Below are 14939 nucleotides of genomic sequence, written 5' to 3'. Positions count from 1 at the left end.
TTTGACTATAACTTAATCTGATCTGACTAGTCTTAAGAAATATTCAGACATATCATACTAAGTCGATACTGAACTTTTTTTTTCATCAAGTTCGACTAGAGACATTCTCATTTGAATAATGCAGTTGATTAAATCACCTATTTGGGCTATTATAGTCCACATCAATACAATACAATACAATTATTACCTGAGGGGAAAAAGTAAAATCACAAAAATACTGAACTCCGAGGAAAATTCAAAAAGGAAAGTCCCCAATCAAATGGCAAAATCAAAAGTTCAAACACATCAAACGAATGGATAACAACTGTCATATTCCTGAATTGGTACAGGCATTTTCTTATGTAGAAAATGGTGGATTGAACCTGGTTTTAAAGCTAGCTAAACCTCTCACTTGTATGACAGTCGCATATAATTCCATTATATTGACAACGATGTGTGAACAAAACAAACAAAAACAATAGGTAAAAATGTCACAAATAGGGGTTAATAGTCTAATTCGGTAGGTCACATTCGTGAAAAGGGAACGGGATTGTAGTTACGACATAAGGAACATATCCGATATCATCTGTGAAACGGATATTCTATAACGATCAAACCAACTCGTGATGGCGTCCGTAAAATTTACAAAGTGATGATTTCAACTTCACCATTTGGAACTCTTGGTTTAAAAATGAAAATTCACAATTGGGAAGCTGAAATCATCTCTTTTGTCGTAAAGTTTTGTTTTCAACCGACCCTCAAATTCAATTTCTAGATATAAGTCATAATCAAATGGCAAAATCAAAAGCTCAAACACATCAAACGAATGGATAACAACTGTCATATTCCTGACTTGGTACAGGCATTTTCTTATGTAGAAAATGGTGGATTGAACCTGGTTTTATAGCTAGCTAGACCACTCACTTGCATGACAGTCGCATCAAATTCCATTATATTGACAACGATGCGTAAACAAAACAAACAGACACAATAGATAAAAATGTCAAAAACAGGGGTACAGCAGTCAACATTGTGTTATCATCTTAATCACTATAAAAACAAAGGGGATCATCGCAAAAAATTTACCCAACTTCAGTTTTTTTTTAAATCATTCTTCTGTAGCGACAAAAAAAATACACATACAATTATGGAAATATTATAATTTACCGAAACACAAAAATGCATATTACATTTATATATCTGTGTCTTGTCAGACTTTTAGCCTTTTCAGTTGCACAGTTTTGTCTGTTGAGGTTTAAGCACGGTCGTTTTTGTCAAAAGATTTTGATGAATCTGAATGAAAATATTCTCAAGCAAGCGGTGTTAAATGCATTTATTTTCCAAATTATTTTGTTTAAGTAATTTTTGGTGGTAGTAGTGGTTTTTACATTTTCTTCCGAATAATACGGGGAATTCAAAATGCTTTTGAATAAACGGTGCATAATATAAATAATGAATAATGACAATGACTATGAGTATATGTACTCTTCTGAAGGGTATCGGCTTGGGAGAGGGAATAACGCATTTTACATAAATGTCATTATTCGTATCGTGTATACAGATGAGAACACAACAGCTCTCTTCAGTCATGAATGACCCAATTACAAACCAGTATCATATATGTAAAGTTTGGTGTAAACAAAGCATAAGTGACGCAATTTGAGAAAAAAACCAGTTGTAGACATAATTCTTCTATATCTTCAGCACGTTCAAACAGTCTTTATCTACATTTAGTCTTAAGGACATATAAACACAACCAATAACCATGACACATAAAATGCACTGACTAAGGAAGAAATGGACGTTTGTAATCGTCCACTTGTTTATCATGAAGTGTTAAAGATAAATTCCTTGAAAACAAACATATGCCTTCATTGTCAACTTTTGTACTTTACAATCTTAGTGCAATTCTAAATTGTACAATGTTTACTAATAAGATTTCGTTTGATAATCAGATCTCAATAAAAAGCCTGAGCGGATTTATGGAGGCCGCCACCAACCCCTGCAATAGAAAAATATCCTTATTATATTATGTGAATCAAAGGCCCATATGAGCTATTTTCAACATTTGGTCTACGTCGTCCATTAACTTTTACAAAAAGCATCTCCTCTGAAACAACTGGGTCAATTAGAACCAACTTGGCCACTATCATCATTGGGGTATCTATTTAAAAATTTGTCCGACAATCCTGCATACCAACCAACAGGGCCGACATAGGTAAAAATAGAACATAGGGGTAAAATGAAATTTTGTCTATTATATTGAAAACCGGTATGTAAGAAAATCTGAAAACGGCCAGAAATTTCCAGAATGTTGAGATTTACTTACTGTCCGTTTACACTAAAACTGTCAGAATAGTTATTGTCTTTAAAGGTAAATTTTTACTATTTGAAATAAATGTTTGCACATTATCTTGAAATCTATATTTGACAGATTGAAAATTTAAATTGAAAAAATTATCAGTAACACAAGAGTTACTAAGACGTCAAGTAGCCGAAAACAATTGTCAGTTCCTTATAGAAATTATTGTCCCAATATGACGATTTTTAATAAAAAAAAAATTTGCGTTTTTGTCGATCAGTTTGATAACTAGAATATGTAGAAAGTAATTCGCAAACATGATCAGCAGGACAAGATTTACAAAAGTTGCCAAAATGCCCGAATTCGTCGGTTGACTTTTTTTTTGAGTATTTGTCCCTAAACGACGATTATTATTACAAATTTTTGCATTTTTGGCCAAAAATATAGTAGATAGTGAAAAACTGTATACCGCAAAAGTGATCTACAGGACAAGATCTACCAATATATCAACATGGCTGAAAATGTCACTAGGTCCACTACTTACCATTGAATGACTTGTTTCTCTATTTACTATATTTGTTTGCCAAAAATACAAAATATGGGTAAAAATCCTCATTTAAAAAAACTCATAAAAGAACACAACTGATAATTCATCTATGCTGATATATTTGCAGATCTTGGATGCTGATATTTTTTTGATTTTTATCTTAATATTGAAAAGAATAGGCAACAACACTAAACATGGGTAAAATCATCATTTAAATTCCAGGACTATTTTATGTAGTCAACTGATGATTTCGGCCATTTGACTTATTTGGAGATCTTGTCTTGCTGATCATTTTTGTTAATTAAAGTTTCTATCTATCTATTATAGATTTTCAAGATATTAGGCAAAAATGTCAATAAAAAATGATAAAAATCGCTATTAAAGGGAACTCCACCAATTAGGAATCGACTGACAATTTGGGACATTTGACTTATTTGTAGAACTTATATTGCTGATAATTTTTGCAATTTAAAGTTTCGGTCTAACTATTATAGTTTTCAAGATAATGGGCAAATAGATGGTACAAGTCGTCATTAAAGGGCAATTACTCCAATAAGGAGTCGACTGACGATTTTGGTCATTTAATTTATTTGTAGATGTTGTCTTGCTGATCGTTTTGCCTATCAAGTTTCTCTCTTTCTTTTATATAATTTTCAAGATTATAGGCAAAAATGAAAAAAAAAAAGTTAATTTCGTCATTTAAGGACAATAACTACTATAGAAGTCGTCTGACAGTTTGATGTAAATAGACAGTAGGTAGATCTCAATATTCTAAACAATTTTGCATGTCAGATTTCTCTATCTATACCGGTCTTCAAATCAAAACTTACATTTTACACCTATGTTCTATTTCAAGTCACGTCAGCCATGTTGGTTGGCAGGCGGGGTCATCGGACACATTTACAAAACTAGATAACCCAAGGATGAAAGTTTGGTTTAATTTGGCCCAGTAGTTTTAAAGGAGAATATTTTTTGTAAAAGGTAACGGACGACGATGGACTACGACAACGACGACGACGACGATGACGGACGATGAACGCCCAGTAACGAGAATAGCACTTGGTCCTTCTGACTAGGTGAGCTACAAAGTAGACGATAATATAAGCCTGAATAATTATGTTATTTTCTAAGAACTTCGAAGAAATGTTTTTCAAGTTGAATTAATAACTAAAGCCAACAATATGCAGCTTTTATAACATTAAAAAACGATTACCTAACAACATACACCATAGAATCCGAAAACAGCAAACATGTGATGGGTCTGTAAGTGTTCATTTCTTTACTAATGCTTATGCAGTTTCTGGGATCTTTAGAAGATCCATTAAAAATCTTCATTTAGAGAAATATAAAATAAAAATGTACAGATATTTATGATATATAATGGGTTTATCTGGAAAGTATTTTTTTCTTTCTTTTATTACTTAATCTTTGTATTATTTGATCATAGATTTGACGTCTCTGTTGTACTGAACGCCTCGGTGTTCATTTCGAGTGCGGAAGGTTGTAGGATCTATCACTGAACGGGTCTTACAAAGGCATTAAAACTGATATTTGCTGCTTCTCATGTATGAAAGCGGTATTTACAACTGGTCGGCTGAGAGACATAATGATTGGGACGACATTTCATCCAGTGGACTGTTATCTTGTGAAGTAGCAGGTTAAAAATCAAGCTCTAAATAAGATAAAAGTCATGTAACATTAACATGTTCTTCTTTGGTTTTCCAACCTTTAGTGTCTTTGTTCTTTTAAAACATGAAAGATCCAGAAACTATCTGTTAGATGTTTTGAATGTTTGTTTTTGTTTATCGGTCTCTCTTCGACTAATAAGTTTTTATGATTGTCCCTTTCGTATCTTCTGCGTCTTTTTCTCGTTTTTTGTCTCATTGGCAATCATATCACATCTTAATTGTCTTACCAAGGATAAAGTTTTATGCTGTGAAAGTTTTTCGAGAATCAGTATTTTTGGAAGATGTTTTGAAAAGACTGACCTCGAAACATGTTAAGAACAACTTTCTTAATAAAATCGACGTTTTTGCGTTCTCTGTTAAGTTAAATTAGCTATATGTCATGTAAGTATAAACGTATGATTACACATGAGACAACTAGGACTTGAAGTGATTGATTAATTAACTGTTGTTTGCCTAACGTCTTGTTATTAAAATGTCATGCATATTCAGTACGAGATCAAATTAATTATAACTCCGAGATGTAGATTTTGCAACACGATGGGTGTCACATGTGGAGCAGGATCTGTTTACCATTCCGGAGCACCTGTGATCACTCCAAGATTTTGGTGGGGTTCGTGTTACTCAGTCTTTAGTTTTCCATATTATGTTTAGTGTTCTGTTGCTTTTCTGTTGGTCTTTTTCTTTTTTAACCATAGCGTTGTCAGTATATTTTCGACTTGTGAGCTTGAATCTCCCTTTGGCATCTTTCGCCTCTCTTTTAAGGCGGCGGTAATTTACCAATGTTCTCTGAGGTATAAAATTTCGGCAATCTTTATCTTAGTATATATCTTGAAAAACTAACAACCCAGCTCCATAACACAAAATCAACAATAACTGTTTTTTTTTGTATTTTTGGGAGGGGTATTCTTCTTTATTTTTTATTTCCTTGTTCCCCTTGTATTTTTAAACCTTTGGCCTCATAATATTTCTCTTGGGTCTCCTGAAAAAGCTTTTGGAATTCAGCAAATTCTGTATAGTGTCTGATTTACTATCATTTTACGTCTTTGTGACGTCGAATAGATTTTAACCGACGTTATTAAGTTTGACCTGACGTTTTCGCGTTAAGTTTAAATGAAACATTAAAAGAATCATATTTCGAATCAAATGGATACAGCATGCAGATTATCGGGTATTCGATATATAGAGATATTGTAAAAAATACAATCCACTAAACAAATACGAAAAGATAAACAACAATCCACTAATAATATACAGAAAACTTAAGATAGAACAAAATGAACCCAAACGAAAAAAAACCCTTATAACTCTAGAAGAGCATCAGCGTTAGCAGCTGCTTTTCCAATGGTGACATCGTGTATCTTTTCATATTTCTTAATGATTCATAATTGGTTCTTTAACATCTTCACGTTCAAACATTTTAGTAATGTCGAGTATTATTTTTTACGGGTTAGTGTTGTTCCTCTTACTGAAGTGTTTTTGTCAGACGTAATACCGAAATAAGTAAGTGATATTTGCTTTCCCCCTTATCGAAATAAAGTAAGAGGAGGGTGAGTGTTTACAAAACCAAATTTAATTCGCCAACATTACAAAGTGGATTAAAAAGAAATGTGGTATATACCAATGAGACAGCATAAATAGAAAAAAAAAGTCCAAAGTCAGAAACATCGTCACTAGTTGTGTATGTCTATAAAGAAATTTTGAGATGATGGCAGATGTTTGATAGCATCTGTCAAACTTATTCAAGATTTTTGGCGATTTAGGGTTGATATTTTAATAAGGACACGTATATCTTGTATAATACCATTTGTTGTCCAATAGATGTCTTTATTGGTTTTGTTGTGTTTTGGGGTTGTTGTCTTTTTGACGTATACACAGAATTTCACATTTTAATTCTTCTTGTCGATTTGTTCTTTCATATGAGGCAGACTTCATACACGAGCAAAACTAAAGAAAATGATGCTAGCGATATCCTTTAGCATCACGTTCCGCTAAATATATGATGCCGTATGATTTCATTATTCAACGTATAGTCATTATGTTGAACGCTTCTATCCAATCAAACTTGAAATAAATGATACCACAATACATTTAAATCTGCTTCATATCTCAACTCACATTAAACAGAGCATTTTCTACAAAAACAGAAATCGTAGATAAAAATTTCTTGCTGCAAGTCATGAAAATTCTTACAAGTATTATGTAAAGATCCGCACGGATTCCAAAAAAAAACCCTAATGGATTTTTTTATCGACATATTTTTGAGTTTGGTGCAATGATATTTCAACAGTCAGTCGGTAGTTCAATGGGTGCTGATTCAGCAACCCTACTGGCTGGCTTATTTTTGTACTCATATAAAGCAGAATTGATACAAATCCTTTTCAAAAGGCAACACGAAATAAACAAATTCTTGAAAAATTTCAATCAATAAACCACATTTTAGCAAGCTAATACATCTCATATATCCCAATAAACTTGATAATTAGAAATACTATCAAAAACTAGTACATGTAGAAGGTCTGCGACTCATTTCACAAAAAGTCTTACGAGAAATAATAAGTCATGAACATAATAGTATAACTTACGATCATTTTTTGTCTTAAGATCTTTTTTGTGAAAAGAGCCCCCCTTCATATCATAATCTTTTCTTCAATATTGACACAGAACGACGTTTGCAATTCAGACAATACGACAGTAATATACCCTTTGTCCCAGTGAATTGCATGCACAGAGGAGACCCTCCCGGTCTCGCTCCTTTAGGAATTAATGCGACTACTTCAGTTTGTGTTTGTTACCTTGATTTGTCTTCTTAATTGATTTATGAGATTTGAACATCGGTAAACTAACACATCTCGAAATGGACAATTAGGGTAGGTTGAGAAATAAACTTTACGACAAAAGAGATGATGTTAATTTTCTAATACTGAACTTCCCGTTTCTATGCAAAGAATGTTGGAGTTGCGTTTCCTATCTTGACATTAGTTCTACTTACAAGAAAGCATCTGAACCAAGGGTTCCAAAGGGTTTCAAATGGTACAGTTGAAGTCATCCTTTAGAAAGATTTACGGACGGTTTCATAATTTGGTTGACTGTTAATGACAATTTGTGTCATAGATGAATATAAAATCTTGTACGCTGTCTGTGTACATCATTAGATTTACATTATCAGACATCTGATACACTAGTTAACTACAGGTTGATACAGGTATAGTGCTACTCAGAAAATGAAAATTCATAATTTTCAAATTAACATGAGAACATATTTTGAACGATGTAAGTCCAGGTGAAGCTTATCCACTTGTTTCACAAATGTTCTTACTTTTTAGATGATTACAATGATGAGATGCATATAATATTTAATATGACTATCATTAAACTTTAGTGAACCGCTTAAATAAAATAAGATAATATACATATTCAAAATTTATTTTAACCGAGAACACCTTGTCCATGTAAGTCAATCAAATCTTGGTGTATTTCTTTTAACTTGTCATTAGCTGAAAAGAAAAAAAAATGTAGAAATATTTAAGGTTTGCAATAACTTACATTTCGTTTTAAGCATACTTTGTTTTTCAATTTTCAATGAATATTTTGTTTTTCAACGAATACTCTGGTTAATAGAATAATTAAAGAAATGATCACATATGATCACATTTATCGACTAATTCTGATATTCAATAATGTTCCAAAAAAATAGACGAAATGAAACAATGAGGAACTACATTTAACGTTTTGATATCGAAACGTATTATGTGGAGCAAAAATAAACCCCTGATATACTAGTTTCTTGCATGAAAAATATCTTTTACATTACATTTCTATTTCAAATTATACAAAACAAACTGTAAACGTACGTAAACAATGTTGAGCAACCAATGTATACCCATTACAACATGTTAGTTGATTATCAGGACATGTCGTTGGAACTTGTTTGCTATGGTAAATAGTTTGGTACATCGGTCTAGAACTAGAAAAAAAAACCAGTGTAATCCTGATAGTATGGATTAAGAAATTTGCGAATCTTCTAGGTTTATATAAATTAAAGATACTCATATGATACTGAACTATTTCAGGAATACTCTATTTAAACGATGAACACAGGTATACCTTGCAATGACTGTAATATCTCATACAAGGATTTATCTTTTATCAATAATTTATTCAAGTGAAGGCCCCTCTTTTTATGCGATCCTTTTTAAATTACTAACATTACCTTAGACAGTTTATGAAGGGTAAAATTAATTTTTACTGAAACTTTTGAGTGTAAAAGAGTTGGGTTTTTTTGTCTTTCGCTTATTGAGCAAATGTTTATGAAACAGTTCAATTTAATAGTTACCTTATGTTATGTTGTTAACTGACAAAGCCATTGAATTTTGCTTAGATAAACATAAATGATGATTCACCTAGCTCCAAATATTCAAAATCCATGTTTTTTTTTACAGAAAAGTATTTTGAGCTAATAAATACTAATTTTTATTTTAGTTGGACATTTTAGTGTAATTCCGTTGTGTACAGTTTCACCTTTATTTTTATCTTCGGCCATAGGATACAGTAGACGGAGGGTCAGTATTTTTATTAGGTAGGTCCCTTAGATGATTGAGATGAGTTAATAGCAGCTGTCGTACTCCAAGTGTTACTACTTCTCAGATCATTTGTAATCTCTGAGGGTTTTTTTCCATTTTATATTAGTGTAATTCAAATGATCAACCGAGTTATAATACAATTACCATTGCATTAAATGTTCTGTTATTATATAATTAGCATTGCATTCTGTTTCAATATTGGAGTTTTGATTGACTAAACGCATTAAAAGAAGATTTTGTTAATTATTAAAAAAAATTACTGAGAGCATAACAACCAAACAGGTGATAATCAGACAAGAACTAAGGCTTAAATTAATGCTAGTTAGGAATATTTTACGTGAAAGTCGTATAGTATCTGGTGCATCTTGACGTCCACAAAAATCCACAACTGGAGTAACGTCTACCTTGTTGGCTAGCTTTAATATATACCAAGTGTGATGTTGTGGAAACAACAGTTTTCATGGGTGTTATTCTGCAGCACCAGTTGTCCCTAAAAAAGCAAGCAAAAGAGTATAGCAATTCCTTTCAACACAAAATTTGACCGACATTATTTAAACTACAAAAAAAAAATTTATAATGACAATATGTAAATATTAGTCAAGCATGCGTATGTGTTTGCGTAGGGTGTGTGTTTTGAATTGTCATGTGAATATCGTTTTTGACTAACACCTGTACTGGTCTCACATTAATACTAGTGGATATTACCATAAGTTATCTGATGGGTTCCACATATGTTTTGTTAATGCTTACCTTTCCAAAACACTGGAGTAGGGTTCATATATAATGATATACTTTTCAAAGTTTTGAACATTTTTATGCATGTTTGATAGTCTTATTATTTTCCTATCGCCATTTAAAGGAGATGCGAAAGATACCAAAGGTACATTCAAACTCGACAATAACCTGACAACAACATGGCTAAAAAAGAAAAAGACCAACAGATAAACAACAGTACACAAAACACAACACAGAAAAACTAAAGACTGAGCAACACTAACCCCATCAAAAACTGGGGTGATCACAGGTGCTCCGTAAGAGCAACAATATGCCTTTTTGTTGTGTTAAAACTGAGGAACGTTAATTATTTTCTGAACAATTATTATAATGAAATTCTTTGCAAAGGTTTACCTTATCAAACAAATACATAAGAATAAATCCTGGATACATAATCTAAAAATCCTGTTCGACCTGGTCTACCTGATCAAATATGTTGATAAAACTGTAATGACCATAACGATATGGGACATGTTATTTAGATTAGTCTTTGTTATTTTATATGGTACACAATAAATTGTTTGTTAAAACCCATTTATCCAAAAGAATTATAATATTACCATATATATTTCTATGGAATCACTGAGTCTTTTTGGACAACACATTGTAAGCTTATAGGAGAAGGTATGCCACTATAAGGCTCTTAGATTAAAAGAATCATCAATTTGAGACGGGAATGCAATACATTTGTAAGACTTTTCGTTTAAAGCAAGAAAATTAAGATTTCTTTTATTATCTAACAAATACAAAATATTTTGTGTTTGATTCACAAAAATTCTAACATACCCATCGAAGGGGACATAACTCCGATAATCATATTTCATAACGAATTCAATAGTAAATGTGCGTCTGGCGTAATAAATCATAAGCATGGTATCTTTGGTTACTTTTAACAATCAATTGGTCGTAACGACTGACTGTTGATGCACGTTTTGTCCCTGAGGGAATCATCAGCTAATTGATTAATTCTTAGTTGCTGACATGAAATATCATAGATCAGGTCATTTCAATTAAATTAACTGTTATTAAAATGATAAAATCACTCGAAATTCCAACACTTTCAGCAAAAGATGTCCAATGGCTTTTTTGCATAGCAAGAGATGCATACCCTGTCTCGTTCCTTTAAGAGTTCATGAGATTCCCTCACTTTTTGTTTTTACTTTATTTGTATGGATTTATTAGAATTGAACATCGGTAAACTACTGTTGCCCCTAATTTGTTAACCTCTTGGATTTTAATCATATTTACCTTTTATCTTTTGTTCTTTCAAAATGTAGCAAATTTAATTTAATTACTTACTCATTGGGATTGCTGACATGGTTACTCCTGTACTTCCTTAAGACCTCTTGTATGTTATTAGTTAATTCATTCGCGTCAATTGTTTCTAAGTTTTTTCTTTGTGCATCTGATAGAAATTCAAGCTCAAAATTAGCATTCGCAAAACTGAAAAGTAAGGTTACTAAAGTTATGTACCAAAACATAATTTTAAGAAACAATGATTTCAGTTGTAACTTGAAGTCTATAAGAGCTAGATAATCAACAGTTACTGATAAGAGTTAAGGTCATGAGGCATAAAGTTTTACATTCTCTCAAATTCAATTTTTGTTTTCTGTTCAGAAGACTTTTCTTAATTGAGAAAGAAAATAAAGCTGCAGGTCATTCCATCTTTAATTCAAATATAAACTACCTACTAGTATAAATTGAAACAAAATGGACACATACCATTAAATAGAAGATTATTTTTACCCTTACCTCAAATTCCTGTTGATTTAAAATTAAAAAAAACGACTTCAAATCAAAAGTTCCTATGTCTGCTTGAATTACGGTTTATAAGTTTTCCTAACAGACCACTTATATCAAATACAAAAAGGGAACTAACTCCAAAAAAAAGTCACCGGATCGTATCGGTAAGAATTGATTCGAATACAGTGAGGTTGTTACGAACAATTTCCATATAAAATCATATCGATATCGTGTTTACTTTCGAAGCGGCAACGATAAAAAAGTATTGACGAGTTAACTCCCGCGAAGAAATATGTTGGATTGGACATCATTGCTATGTCATTTGGTCTAAGGCGGAGAGCTGTCTCATTTGAAATCATACCACATGTTCTTATTCTTATATTAATTTGATTTCATGTGCCGATTTTTCCACTAATCTGTAGTGAAACGATAAAAACAAACAATCACTGGACATTAAAACGGCGGGATAACATCAGAACAAGGTCAAAGAAGAAGCAGAGTATAATAAAGGAATAATCAAAACTCAGCAGTCGAAGAGAAACTGACAATGTCATGGCAAAAAACGAAAAACGACATAAAATTTCCACAAATTAATACGTAGAAAACTAGACTTTGCAACACGAACCCCACCAAAATATGGGGTTATTTCAGGTGCCCGGAGAGGGTAAACAGATCCTACTCCACTAGTGTCACCCGTCATGTTGTTCATGGTAAATACAATTCGGCGATAAGTCTCATTCAGTGATGTCACAATTGAGGAAACAGAATGGAGAGGTGGAAATGTAGAAAGACATATCAATACAGCCAATGCATAAATATTTAAGTACTGTATATTAGATCTTAGAAAGGCGGCAAATTCTATAATAAACATAAGTATTTAATTTTGTTCCTGCTATATCAGATATATCACTGTAAATGTACTTCATTGACCTCTAACTGTCTTTTAGTTTTTTTTAGTGTGTCATTGGATTGCTGTCTCAAATATATATATATAATATATATACGTATACTCCACATCTTTTATTCATATTTTTTTAATAACAATCTTTAGATGGGGACTGATCCCAGAATTCTTTTTGTAATGTTCATTATCTACATGAAAAAATTAATGTAACACTTTTTACCATATGTAATTTAATGCCATTTTGTCACAATGTCTTAACATTTGCAGTCATTTTGTATTTATCAAAACTGTCTATTTTTACAGCAGGTAATATAAATAAAACCATGACTTTGTACACAGATAAGCAATTTACTTGAAAAGAATAGAGGACACAACAGCTGACGAAAATGAAATCGATAAGTACTGTTTAATGTTGTTTTGTTACCACTATTTACATACTTAAAAAAACGCAGAACGCGAACCTTCGATAAATTCAACTTAGTTCAGCATTTTGTTTTTGGAAATTAAGGTTCGCGAACTTAAATTGTTTTAACCAATAACTGAAATATGTGCGTGTAATTCGTAATTATGTGTGTATATATTCAATGTTTCCTGTCTTTTCGTTAATATTGTACATTCATAAGTACATATTAATCATTCTTTAAAGAATTTAATAAGATAGATATGTATTAGATAAGGATTGCATTGGACACTTTTACGGAGAATATAAGCATTGCCATACTGCAAAACAGTGAATGCAAGTAAAAAAGATTGCGTCGTCATAAATTTTATACCATTTTTACTATTACATCAACGTTTTTTGAAAAATTTTCATCATAATTTTTTACGCAGTACATGGACAAATTCGTCTAAAAAGGGTTTAAACTTTACATTTGATGTCTTGAATTTAACCCTTTTCCTCTGTGTCAAATTCAAACTTTATTCTGCATAAATTAATGACAGATTTTTTTTTTACAGTTGTCCTTTCTCAATATTTCTTCTATTTTATGAATTTAGTATGAAGAAGATGATAGATTGTAGGGAAAATTTGGAAGAAATTTATTATCAACATTATGACTATTTTCATGGGGTATACTGTAGTTTTTCTGGACAAATATGATTCCAATTGTTCGGTGGTAGGATGCGTGTTACTTTTTTCACGCTTGGTATTTGTTGATAGATTGATTGGTGTTTAACGCCACTTTCAGCACTATTGGCTATTTTGTGGCGGCCAGTCTTTATTGGCGGCGGAGTGCCCGGAGAGAATGACCGACTTTCGTTAGAAAAAACTAACAATCCTAGTCAATTAGGATTGGAGTCGAACATACCTGCTACGTGCACTAATCGAGCTCACAACCTCAGTGTTGACTGGTTAGAGATACAGTAGTTTAACTACTTAGACCACTCAGCCACCGAAGCCTCACGTTTCTACTAGTTAATGAAAAAACGTAAAGTAAATTTACATGACAAGTAATGATATAAGAAAGACAACAATAACAAAATAAGGACTTAATAATTTTGAGTACAAATTGATACTGCCTACCTGAATAAGAAACTGTATACTTATGTCCTATGTTTGTTTAAGAGATTCAAGCCAGTTACGTTAAAGTGTTAAACCTCGTATAAAAAGATAGTACTCAGAGCAAAATTTTGAAAAGGACGTAATTAGTTTTGGCAATAAATATTGGTTGTCTTTCTGATATTGTTTTACATCCAGCCCCCCCCCCCCCTTCCATTTTGTTTATCAATTTTGTATTTACATTGTGTCATAGATCATTTTTATTCGTTCAGTGTATGTTTACTTGTTTTTGTTAATACGTCTTTTGATTGAGTTAAGCCATTTCAATTGATATTTTATAGTGTGTCTTTCTATGTTGGGATGTTACACTATTGTTTCAGGTTAGGGTGAAGGTTGGCGCCTGTTAAAACGTTTAAGCCCGCTGCATTTGTTTGCACCTGTCCTAAGTCAGGAACCTGTTGTTCAGTGGTTGTCATTTGTTGATGTGGTTCATAAGTGTTTCTCGTTTCTCGTTTTTTATATAGATTAGACCGTTGGTTTTCCTCTTTGAATGGTTTTACACTAGTCATTTTTGAGGCCCTTTATAGTTTGCTGTTCGGTGTGAGCCAAGACGTGTTGGTATGTACTTTGACCTATAATGGTTTACTTTTACAAATTGTGACTTGGATGGAGAGTTGTCTTATTGGCACTCATTCCACATCTTCTTATATCTATTAGATACAGTATAAGATTATTATAGTTTTTCTAACATCAATATCTTTGTCAAACTTTCATGGAATTTCACGATACTTTTATTATCAAAAGTATCAAGAGTGATATTTAGAAATTGTTTCCCCTATTCTCTGTATATAGCTTTTAAGGCGCAATATTTTGGAAGTTAAAATTTAGATAAAGGGTTAATGTGTTTATAGACGTCAAAACTTT

The sequence above is a fragment of the Mytilus californianus genome, unplaced genomic scaffold (genome assembly GCF_021869535.1).
Source record: "Mytilus californianus isolate M0D057914Y unplaced genomic scaffold, xbMytCali1.0.p SCAF_5, whole genome shotgun sequence".
NCBI classification, from domain to species: Eukaryota; Metazoa; Mollusca; class Bivalvia; order Mytilida; family Mytilidae; genus Mytilus; species Mytilus californianus.
The sequence above is the reverse complement of the archived record's forward strand: the minus strand, read 5'-3'. Positions refer to the sequence as shown.